The 24,304-nt window shown below is 45.4% G+C and overlaps 1 protein-coding gene, 1 non-coding gene and 1 pseudogene across 2 annotated transcripts in view; all 3 read right to left on the reverse strand.

Moving 5' to 3' along the window:
• Positions 1-24,212, reverse strand: part of TEX14 (testis expressed 14, intercellular bridge forming factor) — a 137,570-nt gene extending 113,358 nt beyond the window's left edge. The window contains exon 1 of the mRNA XM_033183661.1: positions 24,072-24,212. The gene's annotated coding sequence lies outside the window, so the exon portion shown is untranslated. The remainder of the gene's footprint in view (positions 1-24,071) is intronic.
• LOC117067307 lies at positions 1,035-24,152 on the reverse strand (annotated as a pseudogene).
• LOC117068078 lies at positions 7,714-7,875 on the reverse strand. The gene has a single exon (XR_004430946.1). It is a non-coding gene; the product is annotated as a U1 spliceosomal RNA (small nuclear RNA).
• Positions 24,213-24,304: the final 92 nt, after the last annotated feature.

A 24,304-nucleotide genomic window follows, 5' to 3' on the forward strand; every position in this document is an offset into this window, starting at 1 on the left:
CAATCACTGCGCCGCTATCTACATATGCCCGCCTCTTATAGTGACGTCACCATCTGCTTCTTTACGCTTTGACTGAATTCCCTTCCAGATGGGTTAACTCTTAGCTACCGCTCACAAAGATTCAAAAGAAATCGCATTGTGTGATAAGAAAATTTTTTTTCCTTTTTTCTGCACAGGCTCATATAATAGAAGGAACCTTTGTTACTTTTTCAGAGAATTCATACAGCCATTAATTATCCAGACCTATTTCTCAAGTGTTTTTTTTTTTCCCCTCCCTTCCTTCCTTTTCTCTTTCTTTCCCTCTCTCCCTCCCTTCTTCCCTCCCTCCCTCCCTCTCTCTTTCTCTTTCTTTTTTTCTTGTTGCCCAGGCTGGAGTGCAATGGCGTGATGTCGGCTCACTGCAACCTCCGCCTCTCAGGTTCAAGCAATTCTCCTGCCTCAGCCTCCCGAGTAGCTGGGATTACAGGTGCCTGCCACCACGTCCAGCTAATTGTTGTAGTTTTAGTAGAGATGGGGTTTCACCACGTTGGCCAGGCTGGGGTCGAACTCCTGACCTCAGGTGACCCGCCAACCTCGGCCTCCCAAAGTGCTGGGATTACAGACATAAGCTACCGCACCTGGCCCTCAGTGTTCTTTTCATTCCACTTAAGAAATTGGAACACACCACGATGAGGATGATGATGCCAAAACTAGATTGATGGCTCACATCTTCTACGGTACAAATACACGCTTAATAATTTAACACTTTAGGCCAGGCTCACATCTGTAATCCCAGCACTTTGGGAGACCAAGGCGGGTGGATCACCTGAGGTCAGGAGTTCAAGACCAGCCTGACCAACATGGTGAAACCCCATCTCAAAATACAAAAAACTAGCTGGGTGTGGTGGCAGGCGCCTGTAATCCCAGCTACTCAGGAGGCTGAGGCAGGAGAATCGCTTGAACCAGGACGTGGAGGTTGCAGTGAGCCAAGATCGCACCATTGCACTCCAACCTAGGTGACAAGTAAAAAACTCCATCTCAAAAAATAATAACAATAATAATTTAACACTTTATTGAACTCAAAGCAACATTAAGCATCTTTGCCTTCGTTGTACACAGCTGTACGGGAGCCCAGGGAAGGGAAGGCTGCATGGTTTTGCTTGGCGGGGAAGGTGTGCACCCTGCAGTCCTGCCGTGTTGTGGGAAGATTAGCCCATGTTCTGTCGGTTGCCGTAACCCCTAGGGTGGGTGTCCTTCCAGTCATCCCACTCTCGAGCTCTTTGGAGTGTTTGTTCATCATCCTCTTCCTCCTTTTCTTGATCTTTCTGTTGCTGAGTGGCTTTTCTGAATTCTTCTGGTGTTGCCTTAGCTATTCCCTGATCTGGTAACACTGCATGTTTCTGATGTTGATCATACCAGTCACTCACTGTCATAGAAGCCAGACTTGGATAACCAGCGCCAAATACTTTGGCTTGCGCCATGTTCTGAGTGAGAATGAAGGGTTTTATTAGAGGCCTCTCATGGCCAGATGAGTTCGAAGTGGATGCCTCTCTTGAAAAGTCTTTCTCTCCCAGGATCTTTATTTCCTGATCAATGCTCTCAATCTCTTTTAAGCTGGTTATCAAGCCACCTCTGAAGGTGAAGAAGATAATATTCACGAACACGCTCATCATCTGCTTAACCACTTTCCACAGCAGATTTCATTGTGGACAACCTATGCTTCAACTCCTTCTTCTGCTTGTATCTCTCTCTTTTAGCCGGTCTTTGAGATGCCATGGCAACGAGGCTAGGATAAGCCGTGAAAGTAATAGCGGTGTTATTTTCAGCTGAGTTGGTCTTGGTTTGGGGTAGCTCAAACTCGGCCACACGATAGTAATGGCACTGAGTTAAGTATTTTATAAAGTGTTCGCGAGCCTGCTGCAAATGATCTAGACGTTTACTGGGGTTGACTTGTTTCATGGTGAGGACTCCTTGAAACACTGGCACCATCAGGTACTTCAGGTCGGTGGAAGTAATCTCCTCCAAATCTTCATTTCAGCTAAACAAGTCGAGCTGCGATAACATTTTGGCAACCTTCTGAAGGAGGTCGAAGCCCTTTAACACCTTTTCCTGGACTATCCGGGAACCGGTGGGTTCAGTCGCTCCTTCGACTTCTTCCAGAAGCTGTTTGCTGGAATGGAACAGCTTGGGGAGCCGCAGTGGCGGCAGAAACTCGTCTTCAGCGGCTGCCATCTTGGGAAGGCTGACGTGAAATATTGATTCCTTCCCTTTCTGGACACACGTAAAGATTCTGGTGTGGATTTCTAACAATCAGTCTCAATCGGGCGCTGCCGAGCAGGGCAGACAGGGAGGCGGTGGTGATGGGGTAACATAGGGGAAGGCAACGGAGTCGGTTGTGCCGGGTCTGAATCGCTGCTCCACTCTGGGTCTTCGTCAAACTTTGTCTCTCTGTTTTCGTTTCCTAAAATTGTAAAGTGGGAATAATACTGCCTGCCTGGCTCACAAGATTTCTGAGAACTGAATAAGAGAATGCATTTAAAATGCAGCTCCCTTGGCCGGGCGCGGTGGCTCAAGCCTGTAATCCCAGCACTTTGGGAGGCCGAGACGGGCGGATCACGAGGTCAGGAGATCGAGACCATCCTGGCTAACACGGTGAAACCCCGTCTCTACTAAAAACTACAAAAAACTAGCCGGGCGAGGTGGCGGGCGCCTGTAGTCCCAGCTACTCGGGAGGCTGAGGCAGGAGAATGGCGTAAACCCGGGAGGCGGAGCTTGCAGTGAGCTGAGATTTGGCCACTGCACTCCAGCCCAGGCGACAGAGCGAGACTCCGTCTCAAATAAAATAAAATAAAATAAAATGCGGCTCCCCAACCCAGGCTGTTCTGCCCCTCGACTGCTGCCCCCTGTACTTTGGAACCCCCAAACTGACTTTGCCAAGATTCAAGTATCTGCAGTTCCTGCCACACAGGCTAGTAGCATCAGGCCTGGATTTGGTAACAAACTGAGTGCGCTTATATGTGTATATCTGTGTATGTATGATGTACAAAGTACTGGGATTACAGGCGTGAGCCACCACGCCTGGCCTAAAACTCAGTTTTTAAAAATACCTGAGCGGCCAGGCGCGGTGGCTCATACCTGTAATCCCACCACTTTGGGAGGCCAAGGCGGGCGGACTACGAGGTCAGGAGACAGATCATCCTGGCTAACACAGTGAAACCCCGTCTCTACTAGAAATACAAAAAATTAGCTGGGCGTGGTGGCAGGCGCCTGTAATCCCAGCTACTCAGGAGGCTGAGGCAGGAGAATTGCTTGTACATAATACATATTATATGTGTACAGATATATAGCACACATATTACACACACACACACACACATACACACACATACACAGAATCAAACCAACTACATGACCAAATCATGACTAAATCAAAGGCCCCAAGTAAGTTGAGATGGAGAAACACAGCCCCTCAATATAGAATGTTATTTGGAGAGTTCCCTCACACGTGGGGAAGGGCAACACGGGCACACCTATTAATCTTAGATCATGGCTGTTCCTGCCAACTCAGGTGTGCTGTCCTAAGACATGCCCCTCAGTTTGTGAGTCTCACCTCATCTCTGAATTTCCAACCATCCCTTAGCCTCATGGGGGTCAAGGAAGGAAGGGTTGATGCTCAGAAATATGAGTGACATATATACTCAGTAGTTTTTAAAAGCTGAGTTTTGTCATATAAGTTCACAGAGCAATTGTGACTGTTAAAACGTCATTAATATTGGCCAGGCGTGGTGGCTCACACCTGTAATCCCAGCACTTTGGGAGGCCGAGGCAGCTGGATCACCTGAGGTCAGGAGTTTGAGACCATCCTGACTTGGAGAAACCCTGTCTCTACTAAAAATACCAAATTAGCCAGTTGTGGTGGCACATGCCTGTAACCCTAACTACTTAGGAGGCTGAGGCAGGATACTTGCATGAATGTGGGAGGCGGAGGTTGCAGTAAGCCAAGATCACACTATTGCACTCTAGCCTGGGCAACAAGAGCAAAACTCCATCTCAAAAAAAAAAAAAAAAAAAAAAAGTTAATGCCAATGTCACTGAATCTAATTTTTTATTATTATTATTATTTTTAAGACAGAGTCTCACTCTGTCACCCAGGCTGGAGTGCAGTGACATGATCTTGGCTCACTGCAACCTCCATCTCTTGAATTCAAGCAATTCTCCTGCCTCAGCCTCCTGAGTAGCTGGGACTATAGGTATGCACCACCACACCTGGCTAATTTTTTGTGTTTTTGGTAGAGACAGGGTTTCGCCATGTTGGCCAGGCTGGTCTCGAACCCCTGACCTCAGGTGATCTGCCTGCCTCAGCCTCCCAAAGTGCTGGGATTACAGGCATGAGCCACTGTGCCCGGCCACTAAATGTCTTACTCAACACTCTTGAGTTGTGGAGAGCCAAATCCATTAGCTCCTGAAACACACTGGCCCTGAAGCTGCATTTCTCAGCCACAAAGCTCTGCAATGAAAACCATACTAACTCTGTTTAGGCCAGGGGTGGTAGCTCATGCCTGAAATCCCATCACTTTGGGAGGCCGAGGTGCTGATATCACCTGAGCTTGGGGAGACTGAGGCTGTGTTGTGCCACTACACCCCAGCCTAGTGAGAGTAAGACCCTGTCTTAACCGCTCCCCAATCAACAAAAAACAACAGCAGCAGCAAAAAACCAACTCCACACTATTTAGTACAATTGCTGATTTAGGACAATTGCTGGATTACCTTCATCCACAAAGTATGACCCAGCCCACCTCAGTTATACTATATAATCTCATTATTGAACTGTCTTCCTAATTTTATTCCAGAAGGTTTGATTTCACATCAGGAAAGTAATACTTTGGCTGCTTTCAATGGTATCCAGGAATGCCAGGCTGACAACAGCTCTGAGGCCTCTATGATTATTTGTGACCCCAGGGCTCTGATATCACAGACCCTTTTTGCTATGCCGGGAGAACTTCATTTCTGATGACCACATTGTCTACTCCAGTATTTTCACCATTCATAAAGTACTCTTGAATTTCTTTGAGTGTTGCTAATGATGAAAAACACCTGTTCTTGGCCGGGCGCGGTGGCTCACGCCTGTAATCCCAGCACTTTGGGAGGCCAAGGCGGGCGGATCACGAGGTCAGGAGATCGAGACCATCCTGGCTAACCCGGTGAAACCCCGTATCTACTAAAAATACAAAAAATTAGCCGGACATGGTGGTGCGTGCCTGTAGTCCCAGCTACTCGGAGGCTGAGGCAGGAGAATGGTGTGAACCCAGGAGGCGGAGCTTGCAGTGAGCCGAGATGGTGCCACTGCACTTCAGCCTGGGTGACAAAGCAAGACTCCATCTCAAAAAAAACAAAGAAAACAAAACAAAAAAAAACACAAAATGACAAGTATCTGTATAGGCAGGCAAACTAGTTGATTTTCCCGAAAAAGGCTAAAACTACAAAGAAGATTGTGCCAAGCCTTGAGTGTGCTGAGTCCAACTGCAGAACAAAGAGAATGCTGGGTATTAAGAGATGTAAGCATTTTGAAGTGCGAGGAGATGAGAAGAGAAAGGGCCAAATGATATCCAGTTCTAAGTGTCATCGTTTGTTTTATAATGAAGACAATAAAATATTGAGGTTATGTTCACATAAAAAAAAAAGTCTCCAGACAATCTCTGGCTCTTTCCAAAAATCAAACTATCTTTTAAATGGGTAAATTGTATGGTATAATATTAATAGATGGCTTCCCCATCTCCCTTCCCCAAACAGACTCCCGATTATGACAAGGACTATGTTCCAAGGGTATCTGCATTTCCCTCACCCAGAATAAGCTTTATCCACAATAAGTACCCCATTATATATTGGCTGAATTGAATGAACTGGAAATCAAACTCAGGAAGCATTTCCAAAAGGATTTCCTTTAAACATGTTTTTAATTTTTAGAGACAGGGTCTTGTTCTGTCACCTGGGCCTCCAAAAGTACTGGGATTACAATACAAGCACAAGCCACTGAGCCTGGACTTTTTGTATTTTTAAATTGATAGATCACAGTAATATGTAACCTCTTGCCTTTTTAAAACTACTATGGGCCGTGGCTCACACATGTAATCCCAGCACACTGGGAGGCTGAGGTTAATGGATCACCTGAAGTCACGAGTTTGAGACCAGCCTGACCAACACAGTGAAACCCCATCTCTACTAAAATACAAAAAATTAGTCGACTAGGAGCAGTGGCTCACGCCTGTGATCTCAGCACTTTGCGAGGCCAACGAGGGCAGATCATCTGAGGTCAGGAGTTCAAGCCTAGTCTGGCCAAAATGTTGAAACCCCATCTCTACTAAAAATATAAAAATTAGCCAGGCGTGGTGGCAGGTGCCTGTAATCCCAGTTACTCAGGAGGCTGAGGCAGGAGAATCAGTTGAACCCAGCAGGCGGAGGTTGCAGTGAGCCAAGATCACAGCATTGCACTCCAGCTTGGATAACAAGAGAGAAACTCCATCTCAAAAAAAAAAAAAAAAAAAAGCCAGGCTTGGTGGCAGGCATCTGTAATCTCAGCTACCCAGGAGGCTGAGGCAAGAGAATCACTTGAACCTGGGAAGCAGAGGTTGCAGTGAGCCAAGATCGTGCCATTGCACTACAGACTGAGCAACAAGAGCAAAACTCCATCTCAAAAAAACAAAAAAAAAACAAAAACAAAATACAAAAAAAACTACTACTATGTCAGAACCTAAAGCTGATTCATTCAAAACAGTCATTTTAGAATGCAGTAAATGAATTTCAATTCTAAAGTCATTGTTAAGAGCAGGTTAAAATCCTTTAGGGGCCAGGTAGCGTACTCATGCTTGTAATCCCAGCACCTTGAGAGGCCGAGGTGGGAGGATCACTTGAGGCCAACAGTTCAGACCAGCCTGGGCAACGCAGCGAGTCCCTATCGCTACAATAAGTTTTTTTTTTTTTAATTAGCCAGCTGACCATGTGCAGTGGCTCACACCTGTAATCCCAGTACTTTGGGAGGACGAGGCAGGTGGATCACCCAAGGCCAAGAGTTCAAGACCAGTCTGGCCAACATGGCGAAACCCTGTCTCTACTAAAAAACACAAAAAAGTAGCCAGGCATTGTGGCGGGCACCTGTAATCCCAGCTACTCAGGAGGCTGAGGCAGGAAAATTGCTTGAACTCAGGAGGTAGAGGCTGCTGTGAGCCGAGATCAAACCATTGTACTCCAGCCTGGGCAACAAAAGGGAAACTCCATCTCAAAATAAATAAATAAATAAATAAATTAGCCAGCCATGGTGGCATGTGCCTGCATAGCTACTTGGAAGGCTGAGATAGAAGGACTGTTTGAGTCCAGGAGGTCAAGGCTGCTTTGAGCCATGATCGAGCACTACTATACTCCAGTCTGGGAGACAAGAGCAAGATCCTATCTCTAAAAATAAAAATGCTTACAGGAAATCCTTCCTGAGTTTGATTTCCAGTTCATTTGACTCAGCCAACATATATGTGGTACTCACTGTGTACAAAGCTTATGCTGGATTAAGGGAACACAGACAAGAGAAAGCACCAAGGAAGCCTGTTACTATCACAGACTAAACAGTAGTACAGCTTCTCACTTCCATGGAAATTTAAAGACACAGTTCACAAGAAACAAGCAAGGAGAAGCCAAAATCGGCCACTTGACAATCACACTGGCTACTTCCCATTTGACAAAGAATAACACGGGAAAGCGTGAACACAGTCGCCCACTATCACAAATTAGGCAGTTGAGTCTCCCACATTTGGGGAAATCACAGGGGCCAGCAAACAGAATGCAATGAGTGAAACTCGCCCTGGGAAATCCACTTTTGTGGTCAGGGTATCTTCCCTGATGGGTAAGTGGAAGGCATGGTTGTTGCCTGACATCTTACCCTCAGATTCAAAACACTCTTCACATAGGGTCACTCTCCTTGCATAAGTTCTAGTCTGCCACTTAGAAGATAAAGACTTTTCCAAAGTTTAAGAGCCAGAAATGGCTGGGCACAGTGGCTCATGGCTGTAATCCCAGCACTTTGGGAGGCTGAAACGGGCAGATCACAAGGTCAGGAGTGATCTGAGACTAGCCTGGCCAATATGGTGAAACCTCATCTCTACTAAAAATGCAAAAATTAGCCTGGTGTGGTGGCGGTACCTGTAAGCCCAGCTACTCAGGAGGCTAAGGCAGGAAAACTGCTTCAACCTGGTAGGCAGAGCTTGCGTGAGCAGGTATCACGCCATTGCACTCCAGTCTGGGCGACAGAGTGAGACTCCAACTCGAGGAAAAAAAAAAAAAAAAAAGGAAGTTTTCAGATGTAATTGATTTAAGATGAAAAGCTTATCCAGATGGGCCTAATGTAATCACGGGGTCCTTAACAGAAGGACAATGGAAGACAGTGTGGCGATTCCTCAAGGATCTAGAACTAGAAATACGATTTGACCCAGTAATCCCATTACTGGGTATATACCCATAGGATTATAAATCATGCTACTTTAAAGACACATGCACACGTATGTTTATTGTGGCACTATTCACAATAGCAAAGACTTGGAATCAACCCAAATGTCCATCAACGATAGACTGGATAAGAAAATGTGGCACATATACAACATGGAATACTATGCAGCCATAAAAAAAGAATGAGTTCATGTCCTTTGTAGGGACGTGGATGAAACCGGAAACCATAATTCTGGGCAAACTATCACAAGGACAGAAAACCAAACACTGCATGTTCTGACAGGTGGGAACAGAACAATGAGAACACTGGACACAGGGCGGGGAACATTACACACTGGGGCCTGTCATGGGGTGGGGGAATGGGGGAGGGATAGCATTAGGAGAAATACTTAACGTAAATGACGAATTAATGGGTGCAGCAAATCAACATGGCACATGTATACATATGCAACAAACCAGCACATTGTGCACATGTACCCTAGAACTTAAAGTATAATAATAATAACAATAAAAAGAGAAGGACACTGCAGCCGGGCGCCGTGGCTCACACCTGTAATCCCAGCACTTTGGGAGGCTGAGGCAGGTAAATCACCTGAGGTTAGGAGTGTGAGACCAGCCTGGCCAACATGGTGAAACCCCATCTCTACTAAAAATACAAAAATTCACCGGGCGTGGTGGTGCATGCCTGTAATCCCCACTACTCAGGAGGCTGAGGCAGGAGAATCCCTTGAACCCTTGAGGCTGAGGTTGCTGTGAGCTGAGATCGCGCCATTGCACTCCAGCCTGGGCTACAAGAGCAAAACTCGGTCTCCAAGAAAAAAAAAAAAAAAAAGCAGAAGGATTCTGGAGGTTCACAAAAATATATAAAGACAGAAGAAAAGTCAGAAGATGCTAAGTTGTTAGCTTTGAAAAGGAAAGGGCTACAAACAACAAAAATGTGAGGGTAACACTCCCTGAGGACTACAAACAAGGAAAATGTGAAGGTAACACTCCCTTAGAGCCTCTGGACTGGATACCTCAGGAAAAAAAAATGACAGTTCAGACATCAATCTCTGGGTACTCCCATTTTTCACAAACAAGCCAGAACGGGGAAAAGTACAAACACAAACACTAGCCCTCACCACTACAAATTAGACACACATCCATAGTATGATACACAGGCAACCATCCTGGGAAAACCACTAGTTGTAGTCACGGTAGTTGCCCTGCCAAGTAAATATAAGTCTCCTGTCCTGCCTGGGAGCTAACCCTTAGATTAAACCACTCTAAATATAGGGTCATTTTTCTCATGTGCTCTTCAGATCCCCTAATTTCTGAAATAAAGATTTTTTGCAAATTACAATAATCCAGCAGCTATATTTTTAATATCTGGCTATTCAAAATCTTAGGAAATATAAGCCTAGGGTACAAATAGCCAGCAGTCACTGCACTTATCTACATACTCCACACCCCTTTTGATGATCTTATTCAGCATGTCCTTTCCTAGTATGCTTGGTGACACTACTGACATAAAACTCAAAAACGCTCTACAGATTAAAAGGTAAATAATGTAAACTAGTCCTACATACTCCACACCCCTTTTGATGATCTTATTCAGCATGTCCTTTCCTAGTATGCTTGGTGACACTACTGACATAAAACTCAAAAACGCTCTACAGATTAAAAGGTAAATAATGTAAACTAGCTCCTGCCTTTAAGGGTTTGGTGCTAATGATGTCACTATGGTGTCTTTTTTCTTTTTTTTCCTCCGCAGAGACAAAGTCTTGCTTTGTTGCCCAGGCTGGGGTGCAGTAATTATTGAACTTCTGGCCTCAGGGGATCCTCCTGCTTCAGCCTTCCCCAGCAGCTGTGAAAACAGGCGTGCACTGGTTTCTTGCATAGTTAAACAAGTTGCCTTGCACGTAACCTGAATGAGTAAGTTTGAAAACATGAAATTTGGTAAAATTATTTCTGAAAATCCAGTCTACATATCTGAAAATCCAATCTCTGTATAGGTTACCTACCAGTCCAAGGTGTCATGCTTACGTACAAAATGCTGTCTTTCAAACATGCAGCAAATGATCAATCTTACTTGAAAGATCAATTGCACAAACACTAATTCTAATTTTGAATGAAGCAGGCTGGAAGCTGTGGCTCCTGCCTGTAATCCCAGCACTTTGGGAGGCTGATACCGGCAGATCACTTGAGGTCAGAAATTCGAGACCAGCCTGGCCAACATGGTAAAACCCTATCTCTAATAAAAATACAAAAGTCAGCTGGGAGTGATGGCAGGCACCTGTAATCCCAGCTACTCAGGAGGCAGAAGAATCTCTTGAACCTAGGAGGTGGAGGTTGCAGTGAGCCGAGATCACGCCACTGCACTCTAGCCTGGGCGACAGAGCGAGACTCCATCTCAAAAAACCCCACAAAAAACAAAACAAAACAAAACAAAAACAAATTAGAATTGGAGTTTCAGAGTTAACAGTGTTCTTCAATTGTCTTTCCAAGATCACACTAGAATCACCCTAATTTCCCACATCTTTTATCTTATAGAAGGACTCTTCTGGTATCTTCTCCTCTGCCAAAATAAATTAGCCAGAGTTTATAACTTTTTTTCCCTTGTCTCTGACTTCAAGCTCACAGTTTTCCATCTTTACAACAGGAAGAAATAATGCTGTTTTAAAAAATCTTGGGCCGGGCACAGTGGCTCACACCTGTAATCCTAGCACTTTGGGAGGCTGAGGTGGGTGGATCACCTAAGGTCAGGAGTTCAAGACCAGCCTAGCCAACATGGCGAAACCCTCTACTAAAAATAAAAAAAATTAGCCAGGCATGGTGGTGAGCGCTTGTAATCCCAGGTACTCAGGAGGCTGAGACAGGAGAATTGCTTGAACCCAGGAGGCAGAGGCTGCAGTGAGCCGAGATCGTGCCACTGAACTCCAGCTTGAGAGACAAGAAACTCTGTCTCTAATGATAAATAAATAAAAATCTTGGTAAACAAGCAACAACTGAGAACATAGAGGTGTCTTAGATGGGGAGAAAAATAATATTGGGACAAGGAGGTAGGGGATTCTATGATGCAAGCAGACACATGTTCTCAAGTCTTATGTTCTGACAGTCTATCAGTTTTATTTTTATATACTTTTCAAAGAAGTATTATGTTATATATGTACACACATGTATATGTATGCTCTATAAATTATCAACATTTTGTTTTGTGAAATAAAACACACTTTGAAATCTGGTTGGAGGGCTAGTCGTGGTGGCTCACACCTGTAATCCCAGTACTGTGGGAGGCCAAGGCAGGTGGATCATTTGAGGACAGGAGTTCAAGACTAGCCTGGCAAACATGGTGAAACCCTGTCTCTACTAAAAATACAAAAATATCTGGTGGTGCGCGTCTGTCATCCCAGCTACTCAGGAGGCTGAGGCAAGAGAATCGCTTGAACCTGGGAGGCAGAGGTTACAGTGAGCTAAGATCATGCCATTGCACTCCAGCCTGGCTGACAGCGGGAAACTCTTGTCTCAAACAGAAAAGCAAAAAGAAATCTGGTGGAACAACTCATGTAAGGGAAAAGGTGATGTATGTGAACTATACTGCTATTACCACCAAACAGTTCTTACAACCAAAATGCCAGTTTCAGAAGATTTGTGACTAGCAGTGCCTTCTTCAGGCTAGAATGCAGTGGCACCATCATAGCTTACTGCAGCCTTGATCCCCAGGGGGTCAAGCGATCCTCCCACCTGAGCCTCCTGAGTAGCTGGGACTGCAGACACACACTACCATGTCTGGCTAATTTTTGTACTTTTTGTAGAGAGGGAGTTTCACCATGTTGCCCAGGCTGGGCTCAAACTCCTGGGCTCAAGCAGTCGACCCGTCTCTGCCTCCCAAACAGGTGGGATGAGAGGCATGGAACCACCATGCCCAGGCCACGGAGTCTTTCTTTCTTTCTTTTTTTTGAGACAGAGTCTTGCTGTGTTGTCTGTAGAGTGCATTGGTGCCATCTTGGCTCACTGCAACATCTGCCTCCTGGGTTCAAACGGTTCTCCTGCCTCAGCCTCCTGAGTAGCTGGGATTACAAGTATGTGCCACGATGCCCAGCTAGTTTTTGTATTTTTGGTAGAGACGGGTTTTTGCCATGTTGGCGAGGCTGGTCTTGAACTCCTGACCTCAAATGATCCACCTGCCTCAGCCTCCCAAAGTACTGGGATTACAGGTGTGAGCCACTGCGACCACTCCTCCAACCAGATTTCAAAGTGTGTTTTATTTCACAAAACAAAATGTTGATAATTCATAGGCCCACCTCAGCCTCCCAAAGTGCCGGGATTACAGGCGTGAGCCACCATGCCCGGCTGCCCAGCCTACAGAGTCTTAAGTGGCCCGTGAATCCTCACAAGTCCCAGTTTCAATATTTCACAAAAATTTCACTGTTACTGGCCTAGTTATCAAAATATCTGTTCAGGGGAGTCAGCCTTAGGCAAAAAGATGTCTGTCCTCCACTGTCTTGTAACTCTAAGCAAGTTACAAAAAATGCTACTGTTATAATCCTCACAGTGGCCCTGCATACCATAATACCCTTTGAGAAGAGCCACGTTTCTTTGATTAGAAAAAAATGAGGAGCCGGGTGTGGTAGCTCATACCTATAATCCCAGCACTTTGAGAGGCCAAGTTTGCAGCGTGCCGAGATCGCACCGTTGCACTCCAGCCTGGGCGACAGGGCGAGACTCCGTCTCAGAAAAAAGAAAAAAAAAAAAGACAAAAATGAGGAAAGGCTGAGCACGGTGGCTCACGCCTGTAATCCCAGCACTTTGGGAGGCTGAGGCAGCTGGATCACTTGAGGTCAGGAGTTCAAGACCAGCCTGGACAACATAGCAAAACCCCATCTCCACTAAAGACATAAAAATTAGCCAGGCATGGTGGCAGGTGTCTGTAATCCCAGCTACTAGGGAGGCTGAGGCAGGAGAATTGCTTGAACCTGGGAGGTGGAGGTTGCAGTAAGCTGAGATCATGCCATTGCACTCCAGCTTGAATGACAAAGCAAGACTCCGTCTCAAAAAAAAAAAAAAAAAAAAAAAAGAGGAAATATGTTTGTTAAATACTAATATAAGTAAACATATAAAATCTTTATAAACTGAATCTAGTAGATTATTAAGAGACACAATTGGCCAGGCGCGGTGGTTTACGCCTCTAATCCCAGCACTTTGGGAGGCGGAGGCAGGTGGATAACCTGAGGTCAGGAGTTCGAGACCAGCCTGGTCAACATGGTGAAACCCTGTCTCTACTAAAAATACAAAAATTAGCCAGGCATAGTGGCTTATGCCTGCAATCCCAGCTATTCAGGAGGCTGAGGCAGGAGAATTGCTTGAACCTGGAAGGCGGAGGTTGCAGTGAGCTGAGATTGTGCCACTGCACTCCAGCCTGGGCAACAGAGCAAGACTCTGGCTCAAAAAAAGAGACACTTGGCTGGGTGAAGTGGCTCCCGCCTGTAATCCCAGCACTTTGGGAAGCCGAAGCAGGCGAAATCATGAGGTCAAGAGATTGAGACTATCCTGACCAACATGGTGAAACCCCATCTCTACTAAAAATACAAAAATTAGTTGGACGTGGTGGCGCATCCCTGTCATTCCAGCTACTCAGGAGGCTGAGGCAGGAGAACTGCTTGAAGCCGGGAGGTGGAGGCTGCAGTGAGCTGAGATGGCGCCACTGCACTCCAGCCTGGTGACAGAGCGAGACTCTGTCTCCAAAAAAAAAAAAAAAAAAAAATTAAATAAATGAGACACAATTACTCGAGAGGTTTTATTCCAGGACTATAGGACCTACATATATAAAAGTATATGATAAGGGTAGCATTTCATATAGATAGGGAAGGAACTGATTATTTCAAAGACTGCTCCGAAAATTAGGTCACAACTGGGAAGAAAAAAAAAATGCTTCTCATGGTGGCTCACATGAGCCTATAATCCCAGCACCTTGGGAGGCCAAGGCGGGTGGATCACCTGAGGTCAGGAGCATGAGACCAGCCTGACCAATATGATGAAACCCTGTCTCTACTAAAAATACAAAAATTACCTAGGTGTGGTGGTGGGTGCCTGTAATCCCAGCTACCCAGGAAGCTGATACAGGAGAATCGCTTGAACACGGGAGGTAGAGGTTGGAGTGAACTGAGATCACACCATTGCACTCCAGCGTGGGCAACAAGAGCGAAACTCGGTCTAAAAAAAAAAAAAAAAAATTGCTTCCATATTAGCCAGGCATGGTGACACAGGCCTGGAATCCCAGCGACTCTGGAGGCTGAGGCAGGAGAATCACTTGAACCAGGGAGGCAATGGTGGCAGTGAGCAGAGATCGTGCCACTGCACTCAAGCCTGGGCAACAGAGTGAGACCCTGTCTCAAAAATAAATAAATACATAAATAAAGTTTCCTTCTTCCTACCGTTTATTTTTTAAAAAATCATATAGATTAATAGGGAGGCAGAGGTGAGCAGATCACCTGAGGTCAAGAGTTCGAGACCAGCCTGGCCAATATGGCGAAACCCTGTCTCTACTAAAAACACAAAAATAAGCTGGGTGTGGTGTCTCATGCCCATAATCTCAGCTACTCAAGAGACTATGGCATGAGAATTGCTTGAACCCTCAAGACAGAGGTTGCAGCAAGCAGAAATCATGCCTAGGTGACAGCAAAACTCAGTCTAAAAAAAAAATCATATAAATTAAAATATTCAAATATTGAAGGAATAGGTAGTTAGAAAATAAGATTAAAAATTAAAAAAGATTCACATGTAGATCTAAACCATATGTAGAAATAATACAAATGAAAAATCCATTTATAATTTTGTATAGACCTTCTAAACATGTTACCAAAGTCAGAAGACAAAAATTGAATACTTTAGATTTGGCCTAGTTTTGAAGGACCTGTTTTGAAGCACTTTGGGAGGCCAAGGTGGGTGGATCACTTGAGATCAGGAGTTCAAGACCAGACTAGCCAACATGGCAAAACCATGTCTCTACTAAAAATACAAAAATTACCTAGGTGTGGTGGTGGGTGCCTGTAATCCCAGCTACCCAGGAAGCTGATACAGGAGAATCGCTTGAACACGGGAGGTAGAGGTTGGAGTGAACTGAGATCACACCATTGCACTCCAGCGTGGGCAACAAGAGCGAAACTCGGTCTAAAAAAAAAAAAAAAAAATTGCTTCCATATTAGCCAGGCATGGTGACACAGGCCTGGAATCCCAGCGACTCTGGAGGCTGAGGCAGGAGAATCACTTGAACCAGGGAGGCAATGGTGGCAGTGAGCAGAGATCGTGCCACTGCACTCAAGCCTGGGCAACAGAGTGAGACCCTGTCTCAAAAATAAATAAATACATAAATAAAGTTTCCTTCTTCCTACCGTTTATTTTTTAAAAAATCATATAGATTAATAGGGAGGCAGAGGTGAGCAGATCACCTGAGGTCAAGAGTTCGAGACCAGCCTGGCCAATATGGCGAAACCCTGTCTCTACTAAAAACACAAAAATAAGCTGGGTGTGGTGTCTCATGCCCATAATCTCAGCTACTCAAGAGACTATGGCATGAGAATTGCTTGAACCCTCAAGACAGAGGTTGCAGCAAGCAGAAATCATGCCTAGGTGACAGCAAAACTCAGTCTAAAAAAAAAATCATATAAATTAAAATATTCAAATATTGAAGGAATAGGTAGTTAGAAAATAAGATTAAAAATTAAAAAAGATTCACATGTAGATCTAAACCATATGTAGAAATAATACAAATGAAAAATCCATTTATAATTTTGTATAGACCTTCTAAACATGTTACCAAAGTCAGAAGACAAAAATTGAATACTTTAGATTTGGCCTAGTTTTGAAGGACCTGTTTTGAAGCACTTTGGGAGGCCAAGGTGGGTGGATCACTTGAGATCAGGAGTTCAAGACCAGACTAGCCAACATGGCAAAACCATGTCTCTACTAAAAATACAAAAATTAGCCAGGTGTGGTGGCAGGCACCTGTAATCCCAGCTACTTGGGAGGCTGAGGCAAGAGAATCGCTTGAGCCTGGGAGGCGGAGATTACAGTGAGCCGAGATTGCACCACTGCACTCCAGCCTGGGCAACAGAGCAAGATTCTGTGTCAAAAAAAAAAAGGAATTTCAGATTTAACAGATAAATAGTAGTTAATTAGGTGAAGGAGGGAGAGGTAATATTATAGACATTTGCAAACACTGTTGAGGGATGAGGCCTAGCACACACAAGGAACTAGGAAAAGGGCAAAGTAGCAGGAGTATTGGAAGCAAATGGGAGAGAGGAAAAGGAAGAAGCTAAAGAGGAAAAACAGGGGCCAAAACATGCAAGGCTTTTTTTAAGCCTTATTAGGAAATTTGGTCTTTATCCTAAGAGCAAAATAAGATGGGGTGCGGTGCCTCATGCCTGTAATCCCAGCACTTTGGGAGGCTGGGTGGATCACCTGAGGTCAGGAGCTCGAGATCAGGCTGACCAACATGGGGAAACACCGTCTCTACTAAAAAAAAATACAAAAATTAGCTGGGTGTGGTGGTGTGCACCTGTAATCCCAGCTACTCAGTAGGCTGAGGCAAGACAATCACTTGAACCTGGGAGGTCGAGGTTGCAGTGAGCTGAGATCACACCACTGCACTCCAGCCTGGGTGACAGGGTGAGACTCCGTCTCAAAAAAAAAAAGAGCAAAATAAGGAGTGACGTAACTGAAATGTACTGTAAAGAGATCATGCCAGGAGGACCATGGTGTCTCACACCTGTAATCCCAGAACTTTGGGAGGCTGAGGCAGGAGGATGACTTGTAAAACCAGTCTGGGCAATACCTTGTCTTTACAAAAAATTTTAAAAATTAGCTAGGCACAGTGGCATGTGCCTGTTAGTCTCAGCTTCTTAGGAGGCAAAGGCAGAAGTACCTCTTCCTTGAGCCCAGGAGTTAAAGGTTGCAGTGAGATATGAGCATGCCACTGCACTCCCTGACTGGAGTGCAGTGAACATGCAGAGTGAAAGGGAAGGAGGTGTCAAGGATGATTCTAGGTTTATGGTTTATGCAGATGGAAGGATGGATATGTGGTTCATGGAGGCAGGAAATGCAGGAAGAGGGCAAGGTTCTGGGAGTGGGGTGAAGATAAGGAGTTAGATTTAAGATAGGCTGAGTTGGAGGAGACTTTGAATTGTCCAGTAGGCAATTAGATATTTGTATCTGGAGGGCAGAGGGTCAGGGCTAGAAATACAAATTTGAGAGTCACTGCCATGCCCAGGTTATGGAGGATGTGCTTGCAAAAGAAACAGAAAAGCCCAACATGTAGAAAGGAAATGAGAAGTGTGGCATTACAAAAACCAAGTAAGAAGAATGTTTCAAGGAGTCTGTGGACAACAAATACATATTGTGCTTCTATTATGTATGAGGTCTTGTAAAATTGATACTGCTACTATATATGTCTGAGGCCTTAAAGAAGGAAGCTTTAGGCCGGGCGCGGTGGCTCAAGCCTGTAATCCTAGCACTTTGGGAGGCCGAGACGGGCGGATCACGAGGTCAGGAGATCGAGACCATCCTGACTAACACGGTGAAACCCCGTCTCTACTAAAAACTACAAAAAACTAGCCGGGCGAGGTGGCGGCGCCTGTAGTCCCAGCTACTCGGGAGGCTGAGGCAGGAGAATGGCGTGAACCCGGGAGGCGGAGCTTGCAGTGAGCTGAGATCCGGCCACAGCACTCCAGCCTGGGTGACAGCGCGAGACTCCGTCTCAAAAAAAAAAAAAAAAAAAAGAAGGAAGCTTTATCATAACCACCTCTAAAGCTATGCCTTGATTCAGAGGTTTTTTTTTTTTTCCCCTCAGTCTGAACAACATTCACTTCTTTCTCCTATTCCCAAATCCACTTGAACAAGAAAGGTTACCTTTTTTTTTGAGATGCAGTCTCGCTTAATCACCCAGACTAGAGTGCAGTGGCGGGATCTCAGCTCACAGCAACCTCCATCTCTGGGGTTCAAGAGATTCTCCTGCCTCAGCCTCCCAAGTAGCTGGGATTACAGACGCCCACCACCACACCTGTATGGAGCTGAAGGTCTGTGGGATGTGACCAACTCAGCATTCCACTGGAGGCTCTATGATCAAACAGCAAACCGTTAATCATGAATGCAGGATGTGAACAAACTCATGACTGCTTCTGCTGACAGAAGATTTGCTGGAGGCAATCACTCCCTGGCACTGAGGTTATCTACTGCAACATCTAGAGAATACGTCTTGCAAGCCTACTCTGGACTGAGCAGCTGACCCCTTCTTCCACCCCCCTTCTATCTCTTTTACCTAATAAATACAGAGGGCTGTGTAAAGCTCAGGGCCCTTGTCCACTAGAGGCAAGGTGTCCCCTGACCCCTTCTTCCAAATATACTCTTTTGTCTCTTGTCTTTTATTCCCACGTTCGCCCTGCTTTGTTCAGCCCATAGGTCCGTGTGGGTTACATAGTGGTGCCTTGATCAGCGACACAATCAGGTGCTCTACACACACCCGCCTAAGTTTTGTATTTTCAGTACAGACAGAGTTTCACCACGTTGGCCAGGCTGGTCCTGAACTTCTGACCTCAAGTGATCCACCCACCTAAGCCTCCCAAAATGCTGGGATTACAGGCGTGTGCCACTGCACCCGGCCATGGTCACCATTTTTTAAAGTTCTATGTTCTTAGGCTAAAAAAATATAAACTTCTCCCCAGCTATAACAAAAGTATTCATATCATTCCTCTCCTACATCTCCAGAAACAGCCCAGTCAACCTGAAAATGTCTTGTTATTGGAACACTCTGGCAGGTTAACTATAGATATTAGCAGCAATAGCTCCTTCCTACCCTTAGAATTACATCAAGATAGCTACACAAGTCAGAAACGCAACATGCCAGAAATACTCAGTAAAGATCCTGATAGATTATAAGCTCCACGAGGGCAGAGAATCTGTCTTGTTTACCCTGTCATCTGGCACAAAACTAGCAATTAATAAGTATTTAATCTTGTTTTAGTGATCCAATCTTCAGAGTGCTAATCCTGAATGGAGACCCCAGTCATAGGATTACTGTGGATCAAGTCAAAGAAAATAAAATACATAAAAGTACTCTACTTCGGCACTTTTGCAATTGTAGACTTTGTTTTGTTTTGTTTTGTTTTTGAGACTGAGTTTTCCTCTTGTTGCCCAGGCTGGAGTACAGTGTCGTGATATCAGCTCACTGCGATCTCTGCCTCTCATGTTCCAGTGATTCTCCTGCCTCAGCCTTCCGAATAGCTGGGATTACAGGCACCCTCCACCACCCCCAGTTAATCTTGTGTTTTTAGTACAGATGGGGTTTTACTACATCGCCCAGGCTGGTCTTGAACTCCTGACCTCAAGTGATCTGCCAGCCTCAGCCTCTTAAAGTGCTGGTTTTATAGGTGTGAGCCACTGTGTCTGGCCTAATTGTAAACATTTTTAAAAAACGTCTTGGCATTAGCATTCTGCTGAGCTAGGTATTCTATAAGGATTTATTCCAACTGAATATGCGCATTAGAATAATGTAAAAACTGAGAAACAGACTCAGATTATGTACCTTTTTTTGTGATAAGTACTGTATATGTGTTAATTTAATCTTGACCAAAACCCCAGGAGATAATACCTTCTACTTGCAGGTAAGGAGACTCAGTAACTTGCTGAAGGTCACATGGTTGGTAACTTCCAAACATGTGATACAAATCCAAATCTGTATGACTCTGCAGCCCATGCTGGTTTGCCCATAGGAATGTCTCTCAAATTTTTTTATGAGGTAACCTCAAGTTGCAAGAAAAACCAAAACATATCCCCGGGGGGTTTGGGAGATTACTGAAGTATCCAGTTTAAGCCTAATGCGTCTCTGACCTCATACTTTTCTCTTAAATTTTATTTTTTTCATTATTTATTTATTTTTGAGACAGAGTCTAGCTCTGTCGCCCAGGCTGCAGTGCGGTGGCGCAATCTCAGCTTACTGCAACCTCCGCCTCCCGGGTTCAAGCGATTCTCCTGCCTCAACCTCCTGAGTAGCTGGGACTACAGGCACATGCTACCACACCCAGCTAATTTTTTATATTTTTTAGTAGAGATGGGGTTTCACTGTGTTAGCCAGGATGGTCTCGATCTCCTGACCTTGTGATCCGCCCACCTCGGCCTCCCAAAGTGCTGGGATTACAGGCATGAGCCACTGCGCCCGGCTTAAATTTTATTTTTATATTTGCATTTTACCCCCACATTTTATTTATTTATGTATGTATATTTTATTTATTTTTTTTGAGATGGAGTCTCGCTCTGTCACCCAGGCTGGAGTGTAGTGGCATGATCTCGACTCACTGCAAGCTCTGTCTCCCAGGTTCACACCATTCTCCTGCCTCAGCCTCCCGAATAGCTGGGACCACAGGTGCCCGCCACCATGCCCAGCTAATTTTTTGTATTTTTAGTAGAGATGGGGTTTCAGCAGGTTAGCCAGAATGTATCAATCTCCTGACTTCGTGATCCGCCCACCTCAACCTCCCAAAGTGCTGGGATTACAGGCCTGAGCCACTGTACCTGGCCAATTTATTTATTTTTAGAGGGACTCTCTCTCTGTTGCCAGGCTGGAGTGCAGTGGCCCGATCTCAGCTAACTGCAACCTCTGCCTCCCGGGTTCAAGCCATTCTCCTGCCTCAGCGTCCTGAGTAGCTGGGACTACAGGCATGCGTCAACACGCCCAGCTAATTTCTGTGTTTTTAGTAGACACATGGTTTCACCATGTTGGCCAGGATGGTCTTGATCTCTTGACCTCATGATCCACCCACCTCAGCCTCCCAAAGTGCTAGGATTACAGGAGTGAGCCACTGTGCCCGGCCTACCCCACATTTTATTAATGTTTATTTTCTTTTTCAAAATTTTTAATGATTTATCCATACTACACAGACGTAATGTTTGTTTAATATAAACCATTTCAAATGACTTACTAGGTAAATCATTTAACTCTTCCCTCCCTGAAAGATTTTTTTGAGAAAAGTGATAATACAAGAAGGTGCACCTTCCATATTTATCCCATAGCTTTGTTTGGTTCCTAGTGCCTGGCTTCAAAAACCTGGATTCCAGTTTGAAAGCATGACTACAAAGCAAATTGCATTAAAGATGCAATTGCTTTGTAACGATGATGAAAATTATTATTATAGGCAAGGGCCAGAAGATTTTTGTTTTTTTGAGACTGAGTCTCGCTCTATCACCCAGGCTGGAGTGCAGTGGCGCGATCTAGGCTCACTGCAAGCTCCGCCTCCTGAGTTCAGGCCATTCTCCTGCCTCAGCCTTCCAAGTAGCTAGGATTACCAGTGCCCGCCACCCTGCCCCACTAATTTTTTCTATTTTTAGTAGAGATGGGGTTTCACCATGCTAGCCAGGATGGTCTTGATCTCCTGACCTTGTGATCCGCAAAAGACATTAACAGCACTTAATTGTATAGCTATAGAGTTGAGTGTGTTTTTGTTTTGTTTTTTGAGATGGAATCTCGCTCTGTCGCCCAGATTGGAGTGGAGTTATGTGATCTCAGCTCACTGCAACCTCGACCTCCCAGGCTCAATCGGTTCTCCCACCTCAGCCTCCCAAGTAGCTGGGACTAGAGGCATGCACCACCATGCTGGCTAATTTTTGTATTTTTTATAGACATGGGGTTTTGCCCTGTTGCCCAGGCTCATCTCAAACTCCTGAGATCAAGCGATCTGCCCTCCTAGGCCTCCCAAAATGCTTGGATTCCAGGCTTAAGCCACTGTGCCAGGCCAGAGTAGTTTTGGACTTCCCACTGTCAATGAAAGAAATTCTATGCAGGTGGTGACTTTAAGTTGAAGCCAATGATCATTTACCATTAAAAAAAAAAAAAAAAAAAGAAATTCTAAACACGACCGATTCCACTGAGTTTGACCAAACTAATTGAAGACTTATTGTTGAATGTGGTAATACCATGTTTTTTCTTCACCCGAGAATCTGGGTGGTTTATAAGCATAAGGGTGAATTCTCCCTGAGGATAGTATTTATGTGCTGAGTGCTCAAATATAGACCATACTAGAAGTTAAGCAATGGGTTGAGTGGCCAACCAGATTTTGGTCAGTCCTACAAGACTTTCTTTGACCTACCAAATGGGGTATAAATGCTTCTTTTATTCTCCCCACCAGTAGGGACTCAAAATTTTAATAGCTCGGGGTAGTAAAACGGATGCTAGGTTTGAATCTTGGCTTTAAGAAAACCGTGCTGAGGTGTTTTGTTTGTTTGAGAGAGGGTCTCACTCTGTCACCCAGGCTGGAGTGCAGAGGTGCGATCACGGCTCACTCCCAGGCTGAAGGGATCCTCCCACCTCAGACCCCTGAGTAGCTGGGACCACCAGTACATGCCAGCATGCCTGGCTAATTTTTTGTACTTTTGGTAGAGACGGTGTTTAGCCATGTTGTCGAGGCTGGTCTCAAACTCATGAGCTCAAGGAGATCCACCCGCCTCGACCTCCCAAAGTGCTGGGATTACAGGCATGAGCCACTACGCCCGGCCAGCTTTCTTTCATCAGAATTGATATTAAACTATATGCTGGGCTTCTATGTCCTTATCTTCCTTTTGGCATGGCTATGGCCATTTGAAATGTGTGGGATTTGCTAAAGTGCTCAACATACGTTGTTTCCTTTTTTAGATGCAAGTATGTAGAGAACTCTGATTTGCAATATTTAGAAAGTTTCTTTAAGCTAGGAAAAAAGTCAAGACTAAGAATCATCACCAACAGGGCCGGGCGCGGTGGCTCACACCTGTACTCTCAGCACTTTGGGAGGTCAAGGCAGGCGGATCACGAGGTCAGGAGTTCGAGACCAGCCTGGCCAACATGGTGAAACCCCTTCTCTGATAATAATACAAAAATTATCCGGGCATGGTGGCATGCGCCTGTAATCCCAGGTACTCGAGAGGCTGAGGCAGGAGACTCACTTGAACCTGGAAGGCGAAGGTTGCAGTGAGTTGAGACAGCGCCATTGCACCCCAGCCTGGGTAACACAGTGAGACTCTGTCTCAAAAAAAAAAAAAAAAAAAAATCGCCAATAGGTAGCGAATAAGTTACTCCCTGCTAAATAAGTTACACTCGACCAGGCACGGTGGCTCAAGCCTGTAATCCCAGCACTTTGGGAGGCCGAGACGGGCGGATCACGAGGTCAGGAGATCGAGACCATCCTGGCTAACACGGTGAAACCCCATCTCTACTAAAAAATACAAAAAACTAGCTGGGCGAGGTGGCGGGCGCCTGTAGTCCCAGCTACTCGGGAGGCTGAGGCAGGAGAATGGCGTAAGCCCAGGAGGCGGAGCTTGCAGTGAGCTGAGATCCGGCCACTGCACTCCAGCCTGGGCGACAGAGCCAGACTCCGTCTCAAAAAAAAATAAAATAAAATAAGTTACACTCACCGAGACAACGAAAGATCTCATAAACCACTTTCTAAACTGCTTCCTTTCCTCCCCAAAGTTCTGTAATTTAGAAGTGGCCACTACCGCGGTTTGAACGCCCCTTCCCATGTCTGTACCACAAATGGACCTCTTGTGTAGCCCAGCCCCTCCCTTTCAGGACCCCAGACCCACTAATAGGGACATTAGTTGCTTACTTTTCCAGATACGGCTTAAGTTACGCACGACATGAAGAAATAACGGTCTCAGAAACCGCCATGCTAGACATTCGACTCCCGGGTAGGAGTGGGTGGGTGTGCGGAATGGGGAGCGATCCCTTCCAACGGCCGTTGGGGGCTGGCCCACAATCCCTCGCGAGAGCGGGAAAAGCAATGGCGCGGCGGGGAGGGGGGGGGGCGGGGGTCAGAAAAGGGGGACGGTCAGCGGGAAG

Source organism: Trachypithecus francoisi, unplaced genomic scaffold (genome assembly GCF_009764315.1).
Source record: "Trachypithecus francoisi isolate TF-2019V2 unplaced genomic scaffold, Tfra_2.0 Lachesis_group20, whole genome shotgun sequence".
NCBI lineage: Eukaryota > Metazoa > Chordata > Mammalia > Primates > Cercopithecidae > Trachypithecus > Trachypithecus francoisi.